This window comes from Schistocerca americana, unplaced genomic scaffold, assembly GCF_021461395.2.
Source record: "Schistocerca americana isolate TAMUIC-IGC-003095 unplaced genomic scaffold, iqSchAmer2.1 HiC_scaffold_249, whole genome shotgun sequence".
Classification (NCBI taxonomy): Eukaryota; Metazoa; Arthropoda; class Insecta; order Orthoptera; family Acrididae; genus Schistocerca; species Schistocerca americana.
Genome location: NW_025725960.1, coordinates 1 through 26,727, shown reverse-complemented (window position 1 = coordinate 26,727; position 26,727 = coordinate 1). Strand labels below are relative to the sequence as shown.

Below are 26,727 nucleotides of genomic sequence, written 5' to 3'. Positions count from 1 at the left end.
GCGTCGTGCTGTGAACACAAAGGCCGCGTATTCGACCGCACCAAGTGCCAGTTCATTTTTCGCCCCTAAAAGACAATGCTTCCTCCAGCGAGACACTGCCAGGTAAATAACAAGCGATCTTCACAAGAAGTAAGGTGTCTACACGTCGCGCGATACTGTCGCCAACGGCCATACCGCGCGTAGTGCAGCGGTTCTCGTCTGGTCACCGGCGTTAAGATGCGCTGGCCGTGGTTGGTACTTGGATGCGTGCTCGGCTGGGAACTCGACGTGCTCTTGGCTTCTTTCATTTTGCATTTTTCCTTCGGTTTCGTTGTTGCTTAGCGATAGTGATGCGGTCGCGCACGCTGACGCCACTCTTGCCTCTCGGTACACTAAGGGGCGAATCTGTGGCCACAATAAAATGAAAGGTTCCGTCGTGTGTTTGTCGTTTTTTGGTCTCTCCCAGTCGTTTCTAGCGCCTGCCCTCTACATATATGCCCATTTCCAAGCGTCAGATTTCGCGTCAGCCGAGCAAAGTCGAGACAAGTCGACACATGGAGACACACGATGCTGAGAAACGAAACCCGCAGACTAGCGCCCTGGCAGCACGGACTGAGACGAGGGGCGAAGGAAAACTATTCGTACCGCGACAGTTCACAGTTTCGAAGATCGCGTTTCGTTACGTGGAACTCCCCCAGAAGAAAAAAGTACGTTTCGTGCGGTGGCCGGGAATCGAACCCGGATCAACTGCTTGGGAAGCAACCATGCTGACCGTTACACCACCACCGCCTTGTGCTGCGTCCCACCCACGCCGTGATGTGTCGGCTACCCTCCTGCCATCAGAGGCCGAAGGCGATGGCGCTGTAGGCGCTCAACGCCAGGGCGGGGGCGGGAACATCTGAACACAGTGTGTAGGTGCTGCTAGGGCGATGTAGCGTAACTAGAAGCAGAACTGACAGCCGTTGAAAAAACTGCCCTTTAATTTACAGCAGGGCGATAAAACAAATATCTAATGTGACGTACTTACTGATGATCCAGAGACGATTCAGCATATGTGTGCCAATCCAGAAGTAGAAAGCGCCTAAGTATCACAATATTAAGTTGGTTAGTTTGATCATCGCCTGGAGCATATCATTAGCTTCCCCTCAGGGCGAAAGGCACAGCGTAGCCGTTGCTAGGGAACGGCCTTTCCTGTCGTTTTTTGTTTTCTCTGCGTCAATGTGAATATTGATAACTACAGTTCTGCTCGTTCCACTCAAGACAGATGGCGACGGAAAACAATGGTGTAAGGCACCATATTTAAGCTCTGGTTCCCGAAAGTGAGTGTGGGGTGCAACCTCACATCTGACAACTCGTTTTAAATACTCTAAAAGCAACGTAATTCCTTCACACAAGAAAAAAACACGCTAATTTCGCAGTCAGGCTCTGCAGATATACCTAGAAACGACGATGGACGAGATTTTGCGCCCACGCGTCAGATTGGCCGAGCGGTCTAAGGCGCCAGATTTAAGCTCTGGTTCCCTAAGGGGAGCGTGGGTTCGAACCCCACATCTGACAATGCATTTTAAATATTCCAAAACTACAAATTTCGTACATGCGGGAAAACAAGTAAATTACGTGGGAACAGGTTCCACAGATACTACTAGAAACGGCAGTGACTATGGTGCTTGCCTTGCAAGTCTGATTGTCTGGCGGTCAGAAAGAATGGAAAGCTGTTAGGAGACATGGCTTTCAGCCACGAGGCCCGGATTCGATTCCCGGTAGCCGAACATACTTTTGTTTGCTGAGTCTTGGTTATTCTCACGGCATTTACGATATCTTTGTGTTGTGGTTTTTGGGGTCCAAGCATCAGGCAAGCAAACGTGAATGAAAGCAGATATGTGTTTAAATGAGTGCCAGGGCAGTAATAAAGGTGGATGAGACGGTGGATAGGGTATTGGACTGCAGACGTGCCACATTGCGTAGCTCTATAGCTGAGTAAGTTAGAGCGTCGTGCTGTGAACACAAAGGCCGCGTATTCGACCGCACCAAGTGCCAGTTCATTTTTCGCCCCTAAAAGACAATGCTTCCTCCAGCGAGACACTGCCAGGTAAATAACAAGCGATCTTCACAAGAAGTAAGGTGTCTACACGTCGCGCGATACTGTCGCCAACGGCCATACCGCGCGTAGTGCAGCGGTTCTCGTCTGGTCACCGGCGTTAAGATGCGCTGGCCGTGGTTGGTACTTGGATGCGTGCTCGGCTGGGAACTCGACGTGCTCTTGGCTTCTTTCATTTTGCATTTTTCCTTCGGTTTCGTTGTTGCTTAGCGATAGTGATGCGGTCGCGCACGCTGACGCCACTCTTGCCTCTCGGTACACTAAGGGGCGAATCTGTGGCCACAATAAAATGAAAGGTTCCGTCGTGTGTTTGTCGTTTTTTGGTCTCTCCCAGTCGTTTCTAGCGCCTGCCCTCTACATATATGCCCATTTCCAAGCGTCAGATTTCGCGTCAGCCGAGCAAAGTCGAGACAAGTCGACACATGGAGACACACGATGCTGAGAAACGAAACCCGCAGACTAGCGCCCTGGCAGCACGGACTGAGACGAGGGGCGAAGGAAAACTATTCGTACCGCGACAGTTCACAGTTTCGAAGATCGCGTTTCGTTACGTGGAACTCCCCCAGAAGAAAAAAGTACGTTTCGTGCGGTGGCCGGGAATCGAACCCGGATCAACTGCTTGGGAAGCAACCATGCTGACCGTTACACCACCACCGCCTTGTGCTGCGTCCCACCCACGCCGTGATGTGTCGGCTACCCTCCTGCCATCAGAGGCCGAAGGCGATGGCGCTGTAGGCGCTCAACGCCAGGGCGGGGGCGGGAACATCTGAACACAGTGTGTAGGTGCTGCTAGGGCGATGTAGCGTAACTAGAAGCAGAACTGACAGCCGTTGAAAAAACTGCCCTTTAATTTACAGCAGGGCGATAAAACAAATATCTAATGTGACGTACTTACTGATGATCCAGAGACGATTCAGCATATGTGTGCCAATCCAGAAGTAGAAAGCGCCTAAGTATCACAATATTAAGTTGGTTAGTTTGATCATCGCCTGGAGCATATCATTAGCTTCCCCTCAGGGCGAAAGGCACAGCGTAGCCGTTGCTAGGGAACGGCCTTTCCTGTCGTTTTTTGTTTTCTCTGCGTCAATGTGAATATTGATAACTACAGTTCTGCTCGTTCCACTCAAGACAGATGGCGACGGAAAACAATGGTGTAAGGCACCATATTTAAGCTCTGGTTCCCGAAAGTGAGTGTGGGGTGCAACCTCACATCTGACAACTCGTTTTAAATACTCTAAAAGCAACGTAATTCCTTCACACAAGAAAAAAACACGCTAATTTCGCAGTCAGGCTCTGCAGATATACCTAGAAACGACGATGGACGAGATTTTGCGCCCACGCGTCAGATTGGCCGAGCGGTCTAAGGCGCCAGATTTAAGCTCTGGTTCCCTAAGGGGAGCGTGGGTTCGAACCCCACATCTGACAATGCATTTTAAATATTCCAAAACTACAAATTTCGTACATGCGGGAAAACAAGTAAATTACGTGGGAACAGGTTCCACAGATACTACTAGAAACGGCAGTGACTATGGTGCTTGCCTTGCAAGTCTGATTGTCTGGCGGTCAGAAAGAATGGAAAGCTGTTAGGAGACATGGCTTTCAGCCACGAGGCCCGGATTCGATTCCCGGTAGCCGAACATACTTTTGTTTGCTGAGTCTTGGTTATTCTCACGGCATTTACGATATCTTTGTGTTGTGGTTTTTGGGGTCCAAGCATCAGGCAAGCAAACGTGAATGAAAGCAGATATGTGTTTAAATGAGTGCCAGGGCAGTAATAAAGGTGGATGAGACGGTGGATAGGGTATTGGACTGCAGACGTGCCACATTGCGTAGCTCTATAGCTGAGTAAGTTAGAGCGTCGTGCTGTGAACACAAAGGCCGCGTATTCGACCGCACCAAGTGCCAGTTCATTTTTCGCCCCTAAAAGACAATGCTTCCTCCAGCGAGACACTGCCAGGTAAATAACAAGCGATCTTCACAAGAAGTAAGGTGTCTACACGTCGCGCGATACTGTCGCCAACGGCCATACCGCGCGTAGTGCAGCGGTTCTCGTCTGGTCACCGGCGTTAAGATGCGCTGGCCGTGGTTGGTACTTGGATGCGTGCTCGGCTGGGAACTCGACGTGCTCTTGGCTTCTTTCATTTTGCATTTTTCCTTCGGTTTCGTTGTTGCTTAGCGATAGTGATGCGGTCGCGCACGCTGACGCCACTCTTGCCTCTCGGTACACTAAGGGGCGAATCTGTGGCCACAATAAAATGAAAGGTTCCGTCGTGTGTTTGTCGTTTTTTGGTCTCTCCCAGTCGTTTCTAGCGCCTGCCCTCTACATATATGCCCATTTCCAAGCGTCAGATTTCGCGTCAGCCGAGCAAAGTCGAGACAAGTCGACACATGGAGACACACGATGCTGAGAAACGAAACCCGCAGACTAGCGCCCTGGCAGCACGGACTGAGACGAGGGGCGAAGGAAAACTATTCGTACCGCGACAGTTCACAGTTTCGAAGATCGCGTTTCGTTACGTGGAACTCCCCCAGAAGAAAAAAGTACGTTTCGTGCGGTGGCCGGGAATCGAACCCGGATCAACTGCTTGGGAAGCAACCATGCTGACCGTTACACCACCACCGCCTTGTGCTGCGTCCCACCCACGCCGTGATGTGTCGGCTACCCTCCTGCCATCAGAGGCCGAAGGCGATGGCGCTGTAGGCGCTCAACGCCAGGGCGGGGGCGGGAACATCTGAACACAGTGTGTAGGTGCTGCTAGGGCGATGTAGCGTAACTAGAAGCAGAACTGACAGCCGTTGAAAAAACTGCCCTTTAATTTACAGCAGGGCGATAAAACAAATATCTAATGTGACGTACTTACTGATGATCCAGAGACGATTCAGCATATGTGTGCCAATCCAGAAGTAGAAAGCGCCTAAGTATCACAATATTAAGTTGGTTAGTTTGATCATCGCCTGGAGCATATCATTAGCTTCCCCTCAGGGCGAAAGGCACAGCGTAGCCGTTGCTAGGGAACGGCCTTTCCTGTCGTTTTTTGTTTTCTCTGCGTCAATGTGAATATTGATAACTACAGTTCTGCTCGTTCCACTCAAGACAGATGGCGACGGAAAACAATGGTGTAAGGCACCATATTTAAGCTCTGGTTCCCGAAAGTGAGTGTGGGGTGCAATCTCACATCTGACAACTCGTTTTAAATACTCTAAAAGCAACGTAATTCCTTCACACAAGAAAAAAACACGCTAATTTCGCAGTCAGGCTCTGCAGATATACCTAGAAACGACGATGGACGAGATTTTGCGCCCACGCGTCAGATTGGCCGAGCGGTCTAAGGCGCCAGATTTAAGCTCTGGTTCCCTAAGGGGAGCGTGGGTTCGAACCCCACATCTGACAATGCATTTTAAATATTCCAAAACTACAAATTTCGTACATGCGGGAAAACAAGTAAATTACGTGGGAACAGGTTCCACAGATACTACTAGAAACGGCAGTGACTATGGTGCTTGCCTTGCAAGTCTGATTGTCTGGCGGTCAGAAAGAATGGAAAGCTGTTAGGAGACATGGCTTTCAGCCACGAGGCCCGGATTCGATTCCCGGTAGCCGAACATACTTTTGTTTGCTGAGTCTTGGTTATTCTCACGGCATTTACGATATCTTTGTGTTGTGGTTTTTGGGGTCCAAGCATCAGGCAAGCAAACGTGAATGAAAGCAGATATGTGTTTAAATGAGTGCCAGGGCAGTAATAAAGGTGGATGAGACGGTGGATAGGGTATTGGACTGCAGACGTGCCACATTGCGTAGCTCTATAGCTGAGTAAGTTAGAGCGTCGTGCTGTGAACACAAAGGCCGCGTATTCGACCGCACCAAGTGCCAGTTCATTTTTCGCCCCTAAAAGACAATGCTTCCTCCAGCGAGACACTGCCAGGTAAATAACAAGCGATCTTCACAAGAAGTAAGGTGTCTACACGTCGCGCGATACTGTCGCCAACGGCCATACCGCGCGTAGTGCAGCGGTTCTCGTCTGGTCACCGGCGTTAAGATGCGCTGGCCGTGGTTGGTACTTGGATGCGTGCTCGGCTGGGAACTCGACGTGCTCTTGGCTTCTTTCATTTTGCATTTTTCCTTCGGTTTCGTTGTTGCTTAGCGATAGTGATGCGGTCGCGCACGCTGACGCCACTCTTGCCTCTCGGTACACTAAGGGGCGAATCTGTGGCCACAATAAAATGAAAGGTTCTGTCGTGTGTTTGTCGTTTTTTGGTCTCTCCCAGTCGTTTCTAGCGCCTGCCCTCTACATATATGCCCATTTCCAAGCGTCAGATTTCGCGTCAGCCGAGCAAAGTCGAGACAAGTCGACACATGGAGACACACGATGCTGAGAAACGAAACCCGCAGACTAGCGCCCTGGCAGCACGGACTGAGACGAGGGGCGAAGGAAAACTATTCGTACCGCGACAGTTCACAGTTTCGAAGATCGCGTTTCGTTACGTGGAACTCCCCCAGAAGAAAAAAGTACGTTTCGTGCGGTGGCCGGGAATCGAACCCGGATCAACTGCTTGGGAAGCAACCATGCTGACCGTTACACCACCACCGCCTTGTGCTGCGTCCCACCCACGCCGTGATGTGTCGGCTACCCTCCTGCCATCAGAGGCCGAAGGCGATGGCGCTGTAGGCGCTCAACGCCAGGGCGGGGGCGGGAACATCTGAACACAGTGTGTAGGTGCTGCTAGGGCGATGTAGCGTAACTAGAAGCAGAACTGACAGCCGTTGAAAAAACTGCCCTTTAATTTACAGCAGGGCGATAAAACAAATATCTAATGTGACGTACTTACTGATGATCCAGAGACGATTCAGCATATGTGTGCCAATCCAGAAGTAGAAAGCGCCTAAGTATCACAATATTAAGTTGGTTAGTTTGATCATCGCCTGGAGCATATCATTAGCTTCCCCTCAGGGCGAAAGGCACAGCGTAGCCGTTGCTAGGGAACGGCCTTTCCTGTCGTTTTTTGTTTTCTCTGCGTCAATGTGAATATTGATAACTACAGTTCTGCTCGTTCCACTCAAGACAGATGGCGACGGAAAACAATGGTGTAAGGCACCATATTTAAGCTCTGGTTCCCGAAAGTGAGTGTGGGGTGCAACCTCACATCTGACAACTCGTTTTAAATACTCTAAAAGCAACGTAATTCCTTCACACAAGAAAAAAACACGCTAATTTCGCAGTCAGGCTCTGCAGATATACCTAGAAACGACGATGGACGAGATTTTGCGCCCACGCGTCAGATTGGCCGAGCGGTCTAAGGCGCCAGATTTAAGCTCTGGTTCCCTAAGGGGAGCGTGGGTTCGAACCCCACATCTGACAATGCATTTTAAATATTCCAAAACTACAAATTTCGTACATGCGGGAAAACAAGTAAATTACGTGGGAACAGGTTCCACAGATACTACTAGAAACGGCAGTGACTATGGTGCTTGCCTTGCAAGTCTGATTGTCTGGCGGTCAGAAAGAATGGAAAGCTGTTAGGAGACATGGCTTTCAGCCACGAGGCCCGGATTCGATTCCCGGTAGCCGAACATACTTTTGTTTGCTGAGTCTTGGTTATTCTCACGGCATTTACGATATCTTTGTGTTGTGGTTTTTGGGGTCCAAGCATCAGGCAAGCAAACGTGAATGAAAGCAGATATGTGTTTAAATGAGTGCCAGGGCAGTAATAAAGGTGGATGAGACGGTGGATAGGGTATTGGACTGCAGACGTGCCACATTGCGTAGCTCTATAGCTGAGTAAGTTAGAGCGTCGTGCTGTGAACACAAAGGCCGCGTATTCGACCGCACCAAGTGCCAGTTCATTTTTCGCCCCTAAAAGACAATGCTTCCTCCAGCGAGACACTGCCAGGTAAATAACAAGCGATCTTCACAAGAAGTAAGGTGTCTACACGTCGCGCGATACTGTCGCCAACGGCCATACCGCGCGTAGTGCAGCGGTTCTCGTCTGGTCACCGGCGTTAAGATGCGCTGGCCGTGGTTGGTACTTGGATGCGTGCTCGGCTGGGAACTCGACGTGCTCTTGGCTTCTTTCATTTTGCATTTTTCCTTCGGTTTCGTTGTTGCTTAGCGATAGTGATGCGGTCGCGCACGCTGACGCCACTCTTGCCTCTCGGTACACTAAGGGGCGAATCTGTGGCCACAATAAAATGAAAGGTTCCGTCGTGTGTTTGTCGTTTTTTGGTCTCTCCCAGTCGTTTCTAGCGCCTGCCCTCTACATATATGCCCATTTCCAAGCGTCAGATTTCGCGTCAGCCGAGCAAAGTCGAGACAAGTCGACACATGGAGACACACGATGCTGAGAAACGAAACCCGCAGACTAGCGCCCTGGCAGCACGGACTGAGACGAGGGGCGAAGGAAAACTATTCGTACCGCGACAGTTCACAGTTTCGAAGATCGCGTTTCGTTACGTGGAACTCCCCCAGAAGAAAAAAGTACGTTTCGTGCGGTGGCCGGGAATCGAACCCGGATCAACTGCTTGGGAAGCAACCATGCTGACCGTTACACCACCACCGCCTTGTGCTGCGTCCCACCCACGCCGTGATGTGTCGGCTACCCTCCTGCCATCAGAGGCCGAAGGCGATGGCGCTGTAGGCGCTCAACGCCAGGGCGGGGGCGGGAACATCTGAACACAGTGTGTAGGTGCTGCTAGGGCGATGTAGCGTAACTAGAAGCAGAACTGACAGCCGTTGAAAAAACTGCCCTTTAATTTACAGCAGGGCGATAAAACAAATATCTAATGTGACGTACTTACTGATGATCCAGAGACGATTCAGCATATGTGTGCCAATCCAGAAGTAGAAAGCGCCTAAGTATCACAATATTAAGTTGGTTAGTTTGATCATCGCCTGGAGCATATCATTAGCTTCCCCTCAGGGCGAAAGGCACAGCGTAGCCGTTGCTAGGGAACGGCCTTTCCTGTCGTTTTTTGTTTTCTCTGCGTCAATGTGAATATTGATAACTACAGTTCTGCTCGTTCCACTCAAGACAGATGGCGACGGAAAACAATGGTGTAAGGCACCATATTTAAGCTCTGGTTCCCGAAAGTGAGTGTGGGGTGCAACCTCACATCTGACAACTCGTTTTAAATACTCTAAAAGCAACGTAATTCCTTCACACAAGAAAAAAACACGCTAATTTCGCAGTCAGGCTCTGCAGATATACCTAGAAACGACGATGGACGAGATTTTGCGCCCACGCGTCAGATTGGCCGAGCGGTCTAAGGCGCCAGATTTAAGCTCTGGTTCCCTAAGGGGAGCGTGGGTTCGAACCCCACATCTGACAATGCATTTTAAATATTCCAAAACTACAAATTTCGTACATGCGGGAAAACAAGTAAATTACGTGGGAACAGGTTCCACAGATACTACTAGAAACGGCAGTGACTATGGTGCTTGCCTTGCAAGTCTGATTGTCTGGCGGTCAGAAAGAATGGAAAGCTGTTAGGAGACATGGCTTTCAGCCACGAGGCCCGGATTCGATTCCCGGTAGCCGAACATACTTTTGTTTGCTGAGTCTTGGTTATTCTCACGGCATTTACGATATCTTTGTGTTGTGGTTTTTGGGGTCCAAGCATCAGGCAAGCAAACGTGAATGAAAGCAGATATGTGTTTAAATGAGTGCCAGGGCAGTAATAAAGGTGGATGAGACGGTGGATAGGGTATTGGACTGCAGACGTGCCACATTGCGTAGCTCTATAGCTGAGTAAGTTAGAGCGTCGTGCTGTGAACACAAAGGCCGCGTATTCGACCGCACCAAGTGCCAGTTCATTTTTCGCCCCTAAAAGACAATGCTTCCTCCAGCGAGACACTGCCAGGTAAATAACAAGCGATCTTCACAAGAAGTAAGGTGTCTACACGTCGCGCGATACTGTCGCCAACGGCCATACCGCGCGTAGTGCAGCGGTTCTCGTCTGGTCACCGGCGTTAAGATGCGCTGGCCGTGGTTGGTACTTGGATGCGTGCTCGGCTGGGAACTCGACGTGCTCTTGGCTTCTTTCATTTTGCATTTTTCCTTCGGTTTCGTTGTTGCTTAGCGATAGTGATGCGGTCGCGCACGCTGACGCCACTCTTGCCTCTCGGTACACTAAGGGGCGAATCTGTGGCCACAATAAAATGAAAGGTTCCGTCATGTGTTTGTCGTTTTTTGGTCTCTCCCAGTCGTTTCTAGCGCCTGCCCTCTACATATATGCCCATTTCCAAGCGTCAGATTTCGCGTCAGCCGAGCAAAGTCGAGACAAGTCGACACATGGAGACACACGATGCTGAGAAACGAAACCCGCAGACTAGCGCCCTGGCAGCACGGACTGAGACGAGGGGCGAAGGAAAACTATTCGTACCGCGACAGTTCACAGTTTCGAAGATCGCGTTTCGTTACGTGGAACTCCCCCAGAAGAAAAAAGTACGTTTCGTGCGGTGGCCGGGAATCGAACCCGGATCAACTGCTTGGGAAGCAACCATGCTGACCGTTACACCACCACCGCCTTGTGCTGCGTCCCACCCACGCCGTGATGTGTCGGCTACCCTCCTGCCATCAGAGGCCGAAGGCGATGGCGCTGTAGGCGCTCAACGCCAGGGCGGGGGCGGGAACATCTGAACACAGTGTGTAGGTGCTGCTAGGGCGATGTAGCGTAACTAGAAGCAGAACTGACAGCCGTTGAAAAAACTGCCCTTTAATTTACAGCAGGGCGATAAAACAAATATCTAATGTGACGTACTTACTGATGATCCAGAGACGATTCAGCATATGTGTGCCAATCCAGAAGTAGAAAGCGCCTAAGTATCACAATATTAAGTTGGTTAGTTTGATCATCGCCTGGAGCATATCATTAGCTTCCCCTCAGGGCGAAAGGCACAGCGTAGCCGTTGCTAGGGAACGGCCTTTCCTGTCGTTTTTTGTTTTCTCTGCGTCAATGTGAATATTGATAACTACAGTTCTGCTCGTTCCACTCAAGACAGATGGCGACGGAAAACAATGGTGTAAGGCACCATATTTAAGCTCTGGTTCCCGAAAGTGAGTGTGGGGTGCAACCTCACATCTGACAACTCGTTTTAAATACTCTAAAAGCAACGTAATTCCTTCACACAAGAAAAAAACACGCTAATTTCGCAGTCAGGCTCTGCAGATATACCTAGAAACGACGATGGACGAGATTTTGCGCCCACGCGTCAGATTGGCCGAGCGGTCTAAGGCGCCAGATTTAAGCTCTGGTTCCCTAAGGGGAGCGTGGGTTCGAACCCCACATCTGACAATGCATTTTAAATATTCCAAAACTACAAATTTCGTACATGCGGGAAAACAAGTAAATTACGTGGGAACAGGTTCCACAGATACTACTAGAAACGGCAGTGACTATGGTGCTTGCCTTGCAAGTCTGATTGTCTGGCGGTCAGAAAGAATGGAAAGCTGTTAGGAGACATGGCTTTCAGCCACGAGGCCCGGATTCGATTCCCGGTAGCCGAACATACTTTTGTTTGCTGAGTCTTGGTTATTCTCACGGCATTTACGATATCTTTGTGTTGTGGTTTTTGGGGTCCAAGCATCAGGCAAGCAAACGTGAATGAAAGCAGATATGTGTTTAAATGAGTGCCAGGGCAGTAATAAAGGTGGATGAGACGGTGGATAGGGTATTGGACTGCAGACGTGCCACATTGCGTAGCTCTATAGCTGAGTAAGTTAGAGCGTCGTGCTGTGAACACAAAGGCCGCGTATTCGACCGCACCAAGTGCCAGTTCATTTTTCGCCCCTAAAAGACAATGCTTCCTCCAGCGAGACACTGCCAGGTAAATAACAAGCGATCTTCACAAGAAGTAAGGTGTCTACACGTCGCGCGATACTGTCGCCAACGGCCATACCGCGCGTAGTGCAGCGGTTCTCGTCTGGTCACCGGCGTTAAGATGCGCTGGCCGTGGTTGGTACTTGGATGCGTGCTCGGCTGGGAACTCGACGTGCTCTTGGCTTCTTTCATTTTGCATTTTTCCTTCGGTTTCGTTGTTGCTTAGCGATAGTGATGCGGTCGCGCACGCTGACGCCACTCTTGCCTCTCGGTACACTAAGGGGCGAATCTGTGGCCACAATAAAATGAAAGGTTCCGTCGTGTGTTTGTCGTTTTTTGGTCTCTCCCAGTCGTTTCTAGCGCCTGCCCTCTACATATATGCCCATTTCCAAGCGTCAGATTTCGCGTCAGCCGAGCAAAGTCGAGACAAGTCGACACATGGAGACACACGATGCTGAGAAACGAAACCCGCAGACTAGCGCCCTGGCAGCACGGACTGAGACGAGGGGCGAAGGAAAACTATTCGTACCGCGACAGTTCACAGTTTCGAAGATCGCGTTTCGTTACGTGGAACTCCCCCAGAAGAAAAAAGTACGTTTCGTGCGGTGGCCGGGAATCGAACCCGGATCAACTGCTTGGGAAGCAACCATGCTGACCGTTACACCACCACCGCCTTGTGCTGCGTCCCACCCACGCCGTGATGTGTCGGCTACCCTCCTGCCATCAGAGGCCGAAGGCGATGGCGCTGTAGGCGCTCAACGCCAGGGCGGGGGCGGGAACATCTGAACACAGTGTGTAGGTGCTGCTAGGGCGATGTAGCGTAACTAGAAGCAGAACTGACAGCCGTTGAAAAAACTGCCCTTTAATTTACAGCAGGGCGATAAAACAAATATCTAATGTGACGTACTTACTGATGATCCAGAGACGATTCAGCATATGTGTGCCAATCCAGAAGTAGAAAGCGCCTAAGTATCACAATATTAAGTTGGTTAGTTTGATCATCGCCTGGAGCATATCATTAGCTTCCCCTCAGGGCGAAAGGCACAGCGTAGCCGTTGCTAGGGAACGGCCTTTCCTGTCGTTTTTTGTTTTCTCTGCGTCAATGTGAATATTGATAACTACAGTTCTGCTCGTTCCACTCAAGACAGATGGCGACGGAAAACAATGGTGTAAGGCACCATATTTAAGCTCTGGTTCCCGAAAGTGAGTGTGGGGTGCAACCTCACATCTGACAACTCGTTTTAAATACTCTAAAAGCAACGTAATTCCTTCACACAAGAAAAAAACACGCTAATTTCGCAGTCAGGCTCTGCAGATATACCTAGAAACGACGATGGACGAGATTTTGCGCCCACGCGTCAGATTGGCCGAGCGGTCTAAGGCGCCAGATTTAAGCTCTGGTTCCCTAAGGGGAGCGTGGGTTCGAACCCCACATCTGACAATGCATTTTAAATATTCCAAAACTACAAATTTCGTACATGCGGGAAAACAAGTAAATTACGTGGGAACAGGTTCCACAGATACTACTAGAAACGGCAGTGACTATGGTGCTTGCCTTGCAAGTCTGATTGTCTGGCGGTCAGAAAGAATGGAAAGCTGTTAGGAGACATGGCTTTCAGCCACGAGGCCCGGATTCGATTCCCGGTAGCCGAACATACTTTTGTTTGCTGAGTCTTGGTTATTCTCACGGCATTTACGATATCTTTGTGTTGTGGTTTTTGGGGTCCAAGCATCAGGCAAGCAAACGTGAATGAAAGCAGATATGTGTTTAAATGAGTGCCAGGGCAGTAATAAAGGTGGATGAGACGGTGGATAGGGTATTGGACTGCAGACGTGCCACATTGCGTAGCTCTATAGCTGAGTAAGTTAGAGCGTCGTGCTGTGAACACAAAGGCCGCGTATTCGACCGCACCAAGTGCCAGTTCATTTTTCGCCCCTAAAAGACAATGCTTCCTCCAGCGAGACACTGCCAGGTAAATAACAAGCGATCTTCACAAGAAGTAAGGTGTCTACACGTCGCGCGATACTGTCGCCAACGGCCATACCGCGCGTAGTGCAGCGGTTCTCGTCTGGTCACCGGCGTTAAGATGCGCTGGCCGTGGTTGGTACTTGGATGCGTGCTCGGCTGGGAACTCGACGTGCTCTTGGCTTCTTTCATTTTGCATTTTTCCTTCGGTTTCGTTGTTGCTTAGCGATAGTGATGCGGTCGCGCACGCTGACGCCACTCTTGCCTCTCGGTACACTAAGGGGCGAATCTGTGGCCACAATAAAATGAAAGGTTCCGTCGTGTGTTTGTCGTTTTTTGGTCTCTCCCAGTCGTTTCTAGCGCCTGCCCTCTACATATATGCCCATTTCCAAGCGTCAGATTTCGCGTCAGCCGAGCAAAGTCGAGACAAGTCGACACATGGAGACACACGATGCTGAGAAACGAAACCCGCAGACTAGCGCCCTGGCAGCACGGACTGAGACGAGGGGCGAAGGAAAACTATTCGTACCGCGACAGTTCACAGTTTCGAAGATCGCGTTTCGTTACGTGGAACTCCCCCAGAAGAAAAAAGTACGTTTCGTGCGGTGGCCGGGAATCGAACCCGGATCAACTGCTTGGGAAGCAACCATGCTGACCGTTACACCACCACCGCCTTGTGCTGCGTCCCACCCACGCCGTGATGTGTCGGCTACCCTCCTGCCATCAGAGGCCGAAGGCGATGGCGCTGTAGGCGCTCAACGCCAGGGCGGGGGCGGGAACATCTGAACACAGTGTGTAGGTGCTGCTAGGGCGATGTAGCGTAACTAGAAGCAGAACTGACAGCCGTTGAAAAAACTGCCCTTTAATTTACAGCAGGGCGATAAAACAAATATCTAATGTGACGTACTTACTGATGATCCAGAGACGATTCAGCATATGTGTGCCAATCCAGAAGTAGAAAGCGCCTAAGTATCACAATATTAAGTTGGTTAGTTTGATCATCGCCTGGAGCATATCATTAGCTTCCCCTCAGGGCGAAAGGCACAGCGTAGCCGTTGCTAGGGAACGGCCTTTCCTGTCGTTTTTTGTTTTCTCTGCGTCAATGTGAATATTGATAACTACAGTTCTGCTCGTTCCACTCAAGACAGATGGCGACGGAAAACAATGGTGTAAGGCACCATATTTAAGCTCTGGTTCCCGAAAGTGAGTGTGGGGTGCAATCTCACATCTGACAACTCGTTTTAAATACTCTAAAAGCAACGTAATTCCTTCACACAAGAAAAAAACACGCTAATTTCGCAGTCAGGCTCTGCAGATATACCTAGAAACGACGATGGACGAGATTTTGCGCCCACGCGTCAGATTGGCCGAGCGGTCTAAGGCGCCAGATTTAAGCTCTGGTTCCCTAAGGGGAGCGTGGGTTCGAACCCCACATCTGACAATGCATTTTAAATATTCCAAAACTACAAATTTCGTACATGCGGGAAAACAAGTAAATTACGTGGGAACAGGTTCCACAGATACTACTAGAAACGGCAGTGACTATGGTGCTTGCCTTGCAAGTCTGATTGTCTGGCGGTCAGAAAGAATGGAAAGCTGTTAGGAGACATGGCTTTCAGCCACGAGGCCCGGATTCGATTCCCGGTAGCCGAACATACTTTTGTTTGCTGAGTCTTGGTTATTCTCACGGCATTTACGATATCTTTGTGTTGTGGTTTTTGGGGTCCAAGCATCAGGCAAGCAAACGTGAATGAAAGCAGATATGTGTTTAAATGAGTGCCAGGGCAGTAATAAAGGTGGATGAGACGGTGGATAGGGTATTGGACTGCAGACGTGCCACATTGCGTAGCTCTATAGCTGAGTAAGTTAGAGCGTCGTGCTGTGAACACAAAGGCCGCGTATTCGACCGCACCAAGTGCCAGTTCATTTTTCGCCCCTAAAAGACAATGCTTCCTCCAGCGAGACACTGCCAGGTAAATAACAAGCGATCTTCACAAGAAGTAAGGTGTCTACACGTCGCGCGATACTGTCGCCAACGGCCATACCGCGCGTAGTGCAGCGGTTCTCGTCTGGTCACCGGCGTTAAGATGCGCTGGCCGTGGTTGGTACTTGGATGCGTGCTCGGCTGGGAACTCGACGTGCTCTTGGCTTCTTTCATTTTGCATTTTTCCTTCGGTTTCGTTGTTGCTTAGCGATAGTGATGCGGTCGCGCACGCTGACGCCACTCTTGCCTCTCGGTACACTAAGGGGCGAATCTGTGGCCACAATAAAATGAAAGGTTCTGTCGTGTGTTTGTCGTTTTTTGGTCTCTCCCAGTCGTTTCTAGCGCCTGCCCTCTACATATATGCCCATTTCCAAGCGTCAGCTTTCGCGTCAGCCGAGCTAAGTCGAGACAAGTCGACACATGGAGACACACGATGCTGAGAAACGAAACCCGCAGACTAGCGCCCTGGCAGCACGGACTGAGACGAGGGGCGAAGGAAAACTATTCGTACCGCGACAGTTCACAGTTTCGAAGATCGCGTTTCGTTACGTGGAACTCCCCCAGAAGAAAAAAGTACGTTTCGTGCGGTGGCCGGGAATCGAACCCGGATCAACTGCTTGGGAAGCAACCATGCTGACCGTTACACCACCACCGCCTTGTGCTGCGTCCCACCCACGCCGTGATGTGTCGGCTACCCTCCTGCCATCAGAGGCCGAAGGCGATGGCGCTGTAGGCGCTCAACGCCAGGGCGGGGGCGGGAACATCTGAACACAGTGTGTAGGTGCTGCTAGGGCGATGTAGCGTAACTAGAAGCAGAACTGACAGCCGTTGAAAAAACTGCCCTTTAATTTACAGCAGGGCGATAAAACAAATATCTAATGTGACGTACTTACTGATGATCCAGAGACGATTCAGCATATGTGTGCCAATCCAGAAGTAGAAAGCGCCTAAGTATCACAATATTAAGTTGGTTAGTTTGATCATCGCCTGGAGCATATCATTAGCTTCCCCTCAGGGCGAAAGGCACAGCGTAGCCGTTGCTAGGGAACGGCCTTTCCTGTCGTTTTTTGTTTTCTCTGCGTCAATGTGAATATTGATAACTACAGTTCTGCTCGTTCCACTCAAGACAGATGGCGACGGAAAACAATGGTGTAAGGCACCATATTTAAGCTCTGGTTCCCGAAAGTGAGTGTGGGGTGCAACCTCACATCTGACAACTCGTTTTAAATACTCTAAAAGCAACGTAATTCCTTCACACAAGAAAAAAACACGCTAATTTCGCAGTCAGGCTCTGCAGATATACCTAGAAACGACGATGGACGAGATTTTGCGCCCACGCGTCAGATTGGCCGAGCGGTCTAAGGCGCCAGATTTAAGCTCTGGTTCCCTAAGGGGAGCGTGGGTTCGAACCCCACATCTGACAATGCATTTTAAATATTCCAAAACTACAAATTTCGTACATGCGGGAAAACAAGTAAATTACGTGGGAACAGGTTCCACAGATACTACTAGAAACGGCAGTGACTATGGTGCTTGCCTTGCAAGTCTGATTGTCTGGCGGTCAGAAAGAATGGAAAGCTGTTAGGAGACATGGCTTTCAGCCACGAGGCCCGGATTCGATTCCCGGTAGCCGAACATACTTTTGTTTGCTGAGTCTTGGTTATTCTCACGGCATTTACGATATCTTTGTGTTGTGGTTTTTGGGGTCCAAGCATCAGGCAAGCAAACGTGAATGAAAGCAGATATGTGTTTAAATGAGTGCCAGGGCAGTAATAAAGGTGGATGAGACGGTGGATAGGGTATTGGACTGCAGACGTGCCACATTGCGTAGCTCTATAGCTGAGTAAGTTAGAGCGTCGTGCTGTGAACACAAAGGCCGCGTATTCGACCGCACCAAGTGCCAGTTCATTTTTCGCCCCTAAAAGACAATGCTTCCTCCAGCGAGACACTGCCAGGTAAATAACAAGCGATCTTCACAAGAAGTAAGGTGTCTACACGTCGCGCGATACTGTCGCCAACGGCCATACCGCGCGTAGTGCAGCGGTTCTCGTCTGGTCACCGGCGTTAAGATGCGCTGGCCGTGGTTGGTACTTGGATGCGTGCTCGGCTGGGAACTCGACGTGCTCTTGGCTTCTTTCATTTTGCATTTTTCCTTCGGTTTCGTTGTTGCTTAGCGATAGTGATGCGGTCGCGCACGCTGACGCCACTCTTGCCTCTCGGTACACTAAGGGGCGAATCTGTGGCCACAATAAAATGAAAGGTTCTGTCGTGTGTTTGTCGTTTTTTGGTCTCTCCCAGTCGTTTCTAGCGCCTGCCCTCTACATATATGCCCATTTCCAAGCGTCAGCTTTCGCGTCAGCCGAGCTAAGTCGAGACAAGTCGACACATGGAGACACACGATGCTGAGAAACGAAACCCGCAGACTAGCGCCCTGGCAGCACGGACTGAGACGAGGGGCGAAGGAAAACTATTCGTACCGCGACAGTTCACAGTTTCGAAGATCGCGTTTCGTTACGTGGAACTCCCCCAGAAGAAAAAAGTACGTTTCGTGCGGTGGCCGGGAATCGAACCCGGATCAACTGCTTGGGAAGCAACCATGCTGACCGTTACACCACCACCGCCTTGTGCTGCGTCCCACCCACGCCGTGATGTGTCGGCTACCCTCCTGCCATCAGAGGCCGAAGGCGATGGCGCTGTAGGCGCTCAACGCCAGGGCGGGGGCGGGAACATCTGAACACAGTGTGTAGGTGCTGCTAGGGCGATGTAGCGTAACTAGAAGCAGAACTGACAGCCGTTGAAAAAACTGCCCTTTAATTTACAGCAGGGCGATAAAACAAATATCTAATGTGACGTACTTACTGATGATCCAGAGACGATTCAGCATATGTGTGCCAATCCAGAAGTAGAAAGCGCCTAAGTATCACAATATTAAGTTGGTTAGTTTGATCATCGCCTGGAGCATATCATTAGCTTCCCCTCAGGGCGAAAGGCACAGCGTAGCCGTTGCTAGGGAACGGCCTTTCCTGTCGTTTTTTGTTTTCTCTGCGTCAATGTGAATATTGATAACTACAGTTCTGCTCGTTCCACTCAAGACAGATGGCGACGGAAAACAATGGTGTAAGGCACCATATTTAAGCTCTGGTTCCCGAAAGTGAGTGTGGGGTGCAACCTCACATCTGACAACTCGTTTTAAATACTCTAAAAGCAACGTAATTCCTTCACACAAGAAAAAAACACGCTAATTTCGCAGTCAGGCTCTGCAGATATACCTAGAAACGACGATGGACGAGATTTTGCGCCCACGCGTCAGATTGGCCGAGCGGTCTAAGGCGCCAGATTTAAGCTCTGGTTCCCTAAGGGGAGCGTGGGTTCGAACCCCACATCTGACAATGCATTTTAAATATTCCAAAACTACAAATTTCGTACATGCGGGAAAACAAGTAAATTACGTGGGAACAGGTTCCACAGATACTACTAGAAACGGCAGTGACTATGGTGCTTGCCTTGCAAGTCTGATTGTCTGGCGGTCAGAAAGAATGGAAAGCTGTTAGGAGACATGGCTTTCAGCCACGAGGCCCGGATTCGATTCCCGGTAGCCGAACATACTTTTGTTTGCTGAGTCTTGGTTATTCTCACGGCATTTACGATATCTTTGTGTTGTGGTTTTTGGGGTCCAAGCATCAGGCAAGCAAACGTGAATGAAAGCAGATATGTGTTTAAATGAGTGCCAGGGCAGTAATAAAGGTGGATGAGACGGTGGATAGGGTATTGGACTGCAGACGTGCCACATTGCGTAGCTCTATAGCTGAGTAAGTTAGAGCGTCGTGCTGTGAACACAAAGGCCGCGTATTCGACCGCACCAAGTGCCAGTTCATTTTTCGCCCCTAAAAGACAATGCTTCCTCCAGCGAGACACTGCCAGGTAAATAACAAGCGATCTTCACAAGAAGTAAGGTGTCTACACGTCGCGCGATACTGTCGCCAACGGCCATACCGCGCGTAGTGCAGCGGTTCTCGTCTGGTCACCGGCGTTAAGATGCGCTGGCCGTGGTTGGTACTTGGATGCGTGCTCGGCTGGGAACTCGACGTGCTCTTGGCTTCTTTCATTTTGCATTTTTCCTTCGGTTTCGTTGTTGCTTAGCGATAGTGATGCGGTCGCGCACGCTGACGCCACTCTTGCCTCTCGGTACACTAAGGGGCGAATCTGTGGCCACAATAAAATGAAAGGTTCCGTCGTGTGTTTGTCGTTTTTTGGTCTCTCCCAGTCGTTTCTAGCGCCTGCCCTCTACATATATGCCCATTTCCAAGCGTCAGATTTCGCGTCAGCCGAGCAAAGTCGAGACAAGTCGACACATGGAGACACACGATGCTGAGAAACGAAACCCGCAGACTAGCGCCCTGGCAGCACGGACTGAGACGAGGGGCGAAGGAAAACTATTCGTACCGCGACAGTTCACAGTTTCGAAGATCGCGTTTCGTTACGTGGAACTCCCCCAGAAGAAAAAAGTACGTTTCGTGCGGTGGCCGGGAATCGAACCCGGATCAACTGCTTGGGAAGCAACCATGCTGACCGTTACACCACCACCGCCTTGTGCTGCGTCCCACCCACGCCGTGATGTGTCGGCTACCCTCCTGCCATCAGAGGCCGAAGGCGATGGCGCTGTAGGCGCTCAACGCCAGGGCGGGGGCGGGAACATCTGAACACAGTGTGTAGGTGCTGCTAGGGCGATGTAGCGTAACTAGAAGCAGAACTGACAGCCGTTGAAAAAACTGCCCTTTAATTTACAGCAGGGCGATAAAACAAATATCTAATGTGACGTACTTACTGATGATCCAGAGACGATTCAGCATATGTGTGCCAATCCAGAAGTAGAAAGCGCCTAAGTATCACAATATTAAGTTGGTTAGTTTGATCATCGCCTGGAGCATATCATTAGCTTCCCCTCAGGGCGAAAGGCACAGCGTAGCCGTTGCTAGGGAACGGCCTTTCCTGTCGTTTTTTGTTTTCTCTGCGTCAATGTGAATATTGATAACTACAGTTCTGCTCGTTCCACTCAAGACAGATGGCGACGGAAAACAATGGTGTAAGGCACCATATTTAAGCTCTGGTTCCCGAAAGTGAGTGTGGGGTGCAACCTCACATCTGACAACTCGTTTTAAATACTCTAAAAGCAACGTAATTCCTTCACACAAGAAAAAAACACGCTAATTTCGCAGTCAGGCTCTGCAGATATACCTAGAAACGACGATGGACGAGATTTTGCGCCCACGCGTCAGATTGGCCGAGCGGTCTAAGGCGCCAGATTTAAGCTCTGGTTCCCTAAGGGGAGCGTGGGTTCGAACCCCACATCTGACAATGCATTTTAAATATTCCAAAACTACAAATTTCGTACATGCGGGAAACAAGTAAATTACGTGGGAACAGGTTCCACAGATACTACTAGAAACGGCAGTGACTATGGTGCTTGCCTTGCAAGTCTGATTGTCTGGCGGTCAGAAAGAATGGAAAGCTGTTAGGAGACATGGCTTTCAGCCACGAGGCCCGGATTCGATTCCGGTAGCCGAACATACTTTTGTTTGCTGAGTCTTGGTTATTCTCACGGCATTTACGATATCTTTGTGTTGTGGTTTTTGGGGTCCAAGCATCAGGCAAGCAAACGTGAATGAAAGCAGATATGTGTTTAAATGAGTGCCAGGGCAGTAATAAAGGTGGATGAGACGGTGGATAGGGTATTGGACTGCAGACGTGCCACATTGCGTAGCTCTATAGCTGAGTAAGTTAGAGCGTCGTGCTGTGAACACAAAGGCCGCGTATTCGACCGCACCAAGTGCCAGTTCATTTTTCGCCCTAAAAGACAATGCTTCCTCCAGCGAGACACTGCCAGGTAAATAACAAGCGATCTTCACAAGAAGTAAGGTGTCTACACGTCGCGCGATACTGTCGCCAACGGCCATACCGCGCGTAGTGCAGCGGTTCTCGTCTGGTCACCGGCGTTAAGATGCGCTGGCCGTGGTTGGTACTTGGATGCGTGCTCGGCTGGGAACTCGACGTGCTCTTGGCTTCTTTCATTTTGCATTTTTCCTTCGGTTTCGTTGTTGCTTAGCGATAGTGATGCGGTCGCGCACGCTGACGCCACTCTTGCCTCTCGGTACACTAAGGGGCGAATCTGTGGCCACAATAAAATGAAAGGTTCTGTCGTGTGTTTGTCGTTTTTTGGTCTCTCCCAGTCGTTTCTAGCGCCTGCCCTCTACATATATGCCCATTTCCAAGCGTCAGCTTTCGCGTCAGCCGAGCTAAGTCGAGACAAGTCGACACATGGAGACACACGATGCTGAGAAACGAAACCCGCAGACTAGCGCCCTGGCAGCACGGACTGAGACGAGGGGCGAAGGAAAACTATTCGTACCGCGACAGTTCACAGTTTCGAAGATCGCGTTTCGTTACGTGGAACTCCCCCAGAAGAAAAAAGTACGTTTCGTGCGGTGGCCGGGAATCGAACCCGGATCAACTGCTTGGGAAGCAACCATGCTGACCGTTACACCACCACCGCCTTGTGCTGCGTCCCACCCACGCCGTGATGTGTCGGCTACCCTCCTGCCATCAGAGGCCGAAGGCGATGGCGCTGTAGGCGCTCAACGCCAGGGCGGGGGCGGGAACATCTGAAACACAGTGTGTAGGTGCTGCTAGGGCGATGTAGCGTAACTAGAAGCAGAACTGACAGCCGTTGAAAAAACTGCCCTTTAATTTACAGCAGGGCGATAAAACAAATATCTAATGTGACGTACTTACTGATGATCCAGAGACGATTCAGCATATGTGTGCCAATCCAGAAGTAGAAAGCGCCTAAGTATCACAATATTAAGTTGGTTAGTTTGATCATCGCCTGGAGCATATCATTAGCTTCCCCTCAGGGCGAAAGGCACAGCGTAGCCGTTGCTAGGGAACGGCCTTTCCTGTCGTTTTTTGTTTTCTCTGCGTCAATGTGAATATTGATAACTACAGTTCTGCTCGTTCCACTCAAGACAGATGGCGACGGAAAACAATGGTGTAAGGCACCATATTTAAGCTCTGGTTCCCGAAAGTGAGTGTGGGGTGCAACCTCACATCTGACAACTCGTTTTAAATACTCTAAAAGCAACGTAATTCCTTCACACAAGAAAAAAACACGCTAATTTCGCAGTCAGGCTCTGCAGATATACCTAGAAACGACGATGGACGAGATTTTGCGCCCACGCGTCAGATTGGCCGAGCGGTCTAAGGCGCCAGATTTAAGCTCTGGTTCCCTAAGGGGAGCGTGGGTCACTCACACCAACCCCACATCTGACAATGCATTTTAAATATTCCAAAACTACAAATTTCGTACATGCGGGAAAACAAGTAAATTACGTGGAACAGGTTCCACAGATACTACTAGAAACGGCAGTGACTATGGTGCTTGCCTTGCAAGTCTGATTGTCTGGCGGTCAGAAAGAATGGAAAGCTGTTAGGAGACATGGCTTTCAGCCACGAGGCCCGGATTCGATTCCCGGTAGCCGAACATACTTTTGTTTGCTGAGTCTTGGTTATTCTCACGGCATTTACGATATCTTTGTGTTGTGGTTTTTGGGGTCCAAGCATCAGGCAAGCAAACGTGAATGAAAGCAGATATGTGTTTAAATGAGTGCCAGGGCAGTAATAAAGGTGGATGAGACGGTGGATAGGGTATTGGACTGCAGACGTGCCACATTGCGTAGCTCTATAGCTGAGTAAGTTAGAGCGTCGTGCTGTGAACACAAAGGCCGCGTATTCGACCGCACCAAGTGCCAGTTCATTTTTCGCCCCTAAAAGACAATGCTTCCTCCAGCGAGACACTGCCAGGTAAATAACAAGCGATCTTCACAAGAAGTAAGGTGTCTACACGTCGCGCGATACTGTCGCCAACGGCCATACCGCGCGTAGTGCAGCGGTTCTCGTCTGGTCACCGGCGTTAAGATGCGCTGGCCGTGGTTGGTACTTGGATGCGTGCTCGGCTGGGAACTCGACGTGCTCTTGGCTTCTTTCATTTTGCATTTTTCCTTCGGTTTCGTTGTTGCTTAGCGATAGTGATGCGGTCGCGCACGCTGACGCCACTCTTGCCTCTCGGTACACTAAGGGGCGAATCTGTGGCCACAATAAAATGAAAGGTTCTGTCGTGTGTTTGTCGTTTTTTGGTCTCTCCCAGTCGTTTCTAGCGCCTGCCCTCTACATATATGCCCATTTCCAAGCGTCAGCTTTCGCGTCAGCCGAGCTAAGTCGAGACAAGTCGACACATGGAGACACACGATGCTGAGAAACGAAACCCGCAGACTAGCGCCCTGGCAGCACGGACTGAGACGAGGGGCGAAGGAAAACTATTCGTACCGCGACAGTTCACAGTTTCGAAGATCGCGTTTCGTTACGTGGAACTCCCCCAGAAGAAAAAAGTACGTTTCGTGCGGTGGCCGGGAATCGAACCCGGATCAACTGCTTGGGAAGCAACCATGCTGACCGTTACACCACCACCGCCTTGTGCTGCGTCCCACCCACGCCGTGATGTGTCGGCTACCCTCCTGCCATCAGAGGCCGAAGGCGATGGCGCTGTAGGCGCTCAACGCCAGGGCGGGGGCGGGAACATCTGAACACAGTGTGTAGGTGCTGCTAGGGCGATGTAGCGTAACTAGAAGCAGAACTGACAGCCGTTGAAAAAACTGCCCTTTAATTTACAGCAGGGCGATAAAACAAATATCTAATGTGACGTACTTACTGATGATCCAGAGACGATTCAGCATATGTGTGCCAATCCAGAAGTAGAAAGCGCCTAAGTATCACAATATTAAGTTGGTTAGTTTGATCATCGCCTGGAGCATATCATTAGCTTCCCCTCAGGGCGAAAGGCACAGCGTAGCCGTTGCTAGGGAACGGCCTTTCCTGTCGTTTTTTGTTTTCTCTGCGTCAATGTGAATATTGATAACTACAGTTCTGCTCGTTCCACTCAAGACAGATGGCGACGGAAAACAATGGTGTAAGGCACCATATTTAAGCTCTGGTTCCCGAAAGTGAGTGTGGGGTGCAACCTCACATCTGACAACTCGTTTTAAATACTCTAAAAGCAACGTAATTCCTTCACACAAGAAAAAAACACGCTAATTTCGCAGTCAGGCTCTGCAGATATACCTAGAAACGACGATGGACGAGATTTTGCGCCCACGCGTCAGATTGGCCGAGCGGTCTAAGGCGCCAGATTTAAGCTCTGGTTCCCTAAGGGGAGCGTGGGTTCGAACCCCACATCTGACAATGCATTTTAAATATTCCAAAACTACAAATTTCGTACATGCGGGAAAACAAGTAAATTACGTGGGAACAGGTTCCACAGATACTACTAGAAACGGCAGTGACTATGGTGCTTGCCTTGCAAGTCTGATTGTCTGGCGGTCAGAAAGAATGGAAAGCTGTTAGGAGACATGGCTTTCAGCCACGAGGCCCGGATTCGATTCCCGGTAGCCGAACATACTTTTGTTTGCTGAGTCTTGGTTATTCTCACGGCATTTACGATATCTTTGTGTTGTGGTTTTTGGGGTCCAAGCATCAGGCAAGCAAACGTGAATGAAAGCAGATATGTGTTTAAATGAGTGCCAGGGCAGTAATAAAGGTGGATGAGACGGTGGATAGGGTATTGGACTGCAGACGTGCCACATTGCGTAGCTCTATAGCTGAGTAAGTTAGAGCGTCGTGCTGTGAACACAAAGGCCGCGTATTCGACCGCACCAAGTGCCAGTTCATTTTTCGCCCCTAAAAGACAATGCTTCCTCCAGCGAGACACTGCCAGGTAAATAACAAGCGATCTTCACAAGAAGTAAGGTGTCTACACGTCGCGCGATACTGTCGCCAACGGCCATACCGCGCGTAGTGCAGCGGTTCTCGTCTGGTCACCGGCGTTAAGATGCGCTGGCCGTGGTTGGTACTTGGATGCGTGCTCGGCTGGGAACTCGACGTGCTCTTGGCTTCTTTCATTTTGCATTTTTCCTTCGGTTTCGTTGTTGCTTAGCGATAGTGATGCGGTCGCGCACGCTGACGCCACTCTTGCCTCTCGGTACACTAAGGGGCGAATCTGTGGCCACAATAAAATGAAAGGTTCTGTCGTGTGTTTGTCGTTTTTTGGTCTCTCCCAGTCGTTTCTAGCGCCTGCCCTCTACATATATGCCCATTTCCAAGCGTCAGCTTTCGCGTCAGCCGAGCTAAGTCGAGACAAGTCGACACATGGAGACACACGATGCTGAGAAACGAAACCCGCAGACTAGCGCCCTGGCAGCACGGACTGAGACGAGGGGCGAAGGAAAACTATTCGTACCGCGACAGTTCACAGTTTCGAAGATCGCGTTTCGTTACGTGGAACTCCCCCAGAAGAAAAAAGTACGTTTCGTGCGGTGGCCGGGAATCGAACCCGGATCAACTGCTTGGGAAGCAACCATGCTGACCGTTACACCACCACCGCCTTGTGCTGCGTCCCACCCACGCCGTGATGTGTCGGCTACCCTCCTGCCATCAGAGGCCGAAGGCGATGGCGCTGTAGGCGCTCAACGCCAGGGCGGGGGCGGGAACATCTGAACACAGTGTGTAGGTGCTGCTAGGGCGATGTAGCGTAACTAGAAGCAGAACTGACAGCCGTTGAAAAAACTGCCCTTTAATTTACAGCAGGGCGATAAAACAAATATCTAATGTGACGTACTTACTGATGATCCAGAGACGATTCAGCATATGTGTGCCAATCCAGAAGTAGAAAGCGCCTAAGTATCACAATATTAAGTTGGTTAGTTTGATCATCGCCTGGAGCATATCATTAGCTTCCCCTCAGGGCGAAAGGCACAGCGTAGCCGTTGCTAGGGAACGGC

The 26,727-nt window shown here is 50.2% G+C and overlaps 26 non-coding genes across 26 annotated transcripts; 12 read left to right on the top strand and 14 right to left on the bottom strand.

Moving 5' to 3' along the window:
* Positions 1-696: 696 nt before the first annotated feature.
* On the bottom strand, positions 697-768 carry Trnag-ccc. The gene has a single exon. It is a non-coding gene; the product is annotated as a tRNA-Gly (tRNA).
* A 684-nt stretch (positions 769-1,452) lies between these two features.
* On the top strand, positions 1,453-1,536 carry Trnal-uaa. The gene has a single exon. It is a non-coding gene; the product is annotated as a tRNA-Leu (tRNA).
* Positions 1,537-2,662: 1,126 nt separating this feature from the next.
* Trnag-ccc lies at positions 2,663-2,734 on the bottom strand. The gene has a single exon. It is a non-coding gene; the product is annotated as a tRNA-Gly (tRNA).
* Positions 2,735-3,418: 684 nt separating this feature from the next.
* Positions 3,419-3,502, top strand: Trnal-uaa. The gene has a single exon. It is a non-coding gene; the product is annotated as a tRNA-Leu (tRNA).
* Positions 3,503-4,628: 1,126 nt separating this feature from the next.
* Trnag-ccc lies at positions 4,629-4,700 on the bottom strand. The gene has a single exon. It is a non-coding gene; the product is annotated as a tRNA-Gly (tRNA).
* Positions 4,701-5,384: 684 nt separating this feature from the next.
* Trnal-uaa lies at positions 5,385-5,468 on the top strand. The gene has a single exon. It is a non-coding gene; the product is annotated as a tRNA-Leu (tRNA).
* A 1,126-nt stretch (positions 5,469-6,594) lies between these two features.
* Positions 6,595-6,666, bottom strand: Trnag-ccc. Its single transcript has one exon. It is a non-coding gene; the product is annotated as a tRNA-Gly (tRNA).
* A 684-nt stretch (positions 6,667-7,350) lies between these two features.
* Positions 7,351-7,434, top strand: Trnal-uaa. The gene has a single exon. It is a non-coding gene; the product is annotated as a tRNA-Leu (tRNA).
* Positions 7,435-8,560: 1,126 nt separating this feature from the next.
* Positions 8,561-8,632, bottom strand: Trnag-ccc. The gene has a single exon. It is a non-coding gene; the product is annotated as a tRNA-Gly (tRNA).
* A 684-nt stretch (positions 8,633-9,316) lies between these two features.
* Positions 9,317-9,400, top strand: Trnal-uaa. Its single transcript has one exon. It is a non-coding gene; the product is annotated as a tRNA-Leu (tRNA).
* A 1,126-nt stretch (positions 9,401-10,526) lies between these two features.
* Positions 10,527-10,598, bottom strand: Trnag-ccc. The gene has a single exon. It is a non-coding gene; the product is annotated as a tRNA-Gly (tRNA).
* A 684-nt stretch (positions 10,599-11,282) lies between these two features.
* Positions 11,283-11,366, top strand: Trnal-uaa. The gene has a single exon. It is a non-coding gene; the product is annotated as a tRNA-Leu (tRNA).
* A 1,126-nt stretch (positions 11,367-12,492) lies between these two features.
* Trnag-ccc lies at positions 12,493-12,564 on the bottom strand. The gene has a single exon. It is a non-coding gene; the product is annotated as a tRNA-Gly (tRNA).
* Positions 12,565-13,248: 684 nt separating this feature from the next.
* On the top strand, positions 13,249-13,332 carry Trnal-uaa. Its single transcript has one exon. It is a non-coding gene; the product is annotated as a tRNA-Leu (tRNA).
* Positions 13,333-14,458: 1,126 nt separating this feature from the next.
* Trnag-ccc lies at positions 14,459-14,530 on the bottom strand. Its single transcript has one exon. It is a non-coding gene; the product is annotated as a tRNA-Gly (tRNA).
* A 684-nt stretch (positions 14,531-15,214) lies between these two features.
* Positions 15,215-15,298, top strand: Trnal-uaa. Its single transcript has one exon. It is a non-coding gene; the product is annotated as a tRNA-Leu (tRNA).
* Positions 15,299-16,424: 1,126 nt separating this feature from the next.
* On the bottom strand, positions 16,425-16,496 carry Trnag-ccc. The gene has a single exon. It is a non-coding gene; the product is annotated as a tRNA-Gly (tRNA).
* Positions 16,497-17,180: 684 nt separating this feature from the next.
* Trnal-uaa lies at positions 17,181-17,264 on the top strand. Its single transcript has one exon. It is a non-coding gene; the product is annotated as a tRNA-Leu (tRNA).
* Positions 17,265-18,390: 1,126 nt separating this feature from the next.
* On the bottom strand, positions 18,391-18,462 carry Trnag-ccc. The gene has a single exon. It is a non-coding gene; the product is annotated as a tRNA-Gly (tRNA).
* A 684-nt stretch (positions 18,463-19,146) lies between these two features.
* Trnal-uaa lies at positions 19,147-19,230 on the top strand. The gene has a single exon. It is a non-coding gene; the product is annotated as a tRNA-Leu (tRNA).
* A 1,126-nt stretch (positions 19,231-20,356) lies between these two features.
* Positions 20,357-20,428, bottom strand: Trnag-ccc. Its single transcript has one exon. It is a non-coding gene; the product is annotated as a tRNA-Gly (tRNA).
* A 684-nt stretch (positions 20,429-21,112) lies between these two features.
* On the top strand, positions 21,113-21,196 carry Trnal-uaa. Its single transcript has one exon. It is a non-coding gene; the product is annotated as a tRNA-Leu (tRNA).
* Positions 21,197-22,319: 1,123 nt separating this feature from the next.
* Positions 22,320-22,391, bottom strand: Trnag-ccc. The gene has a single exon. It is a non-coding gene; the product is annotated as a tRNA-Gly (tRNA).
* A 1,901-nt stretch (positions 22,392-24,292) lies between these two features.
* Trnag-ccc lies at positions 24,293-24,364 on the bottom strand. The gene has a single exon. It is a non-coding gene; the product is annotated as a tRNA-Gly (tRNA).
* Positions 24,365-25,048: 684 nt separating this feature from the next.
* Positions 25,049-25,132, top strand: Trnal-uaa. The gene has a single exon. It is a non-coding gene; the product is annotated as a tRNA-Leu (tRNA).
* Positions 25,133-26,258: 1,126 nt separating this feature from the next.
* Trnag-ccc lies at positions 26,259-26,330 on the bottom strand. The gene has a single exon. It is a non-coding gene; the product is annotated as a tRNA-Gly (tRNA).
* Between the last annotated feature and the right edge of the window lie 397 nt (positions 26,331-26,727).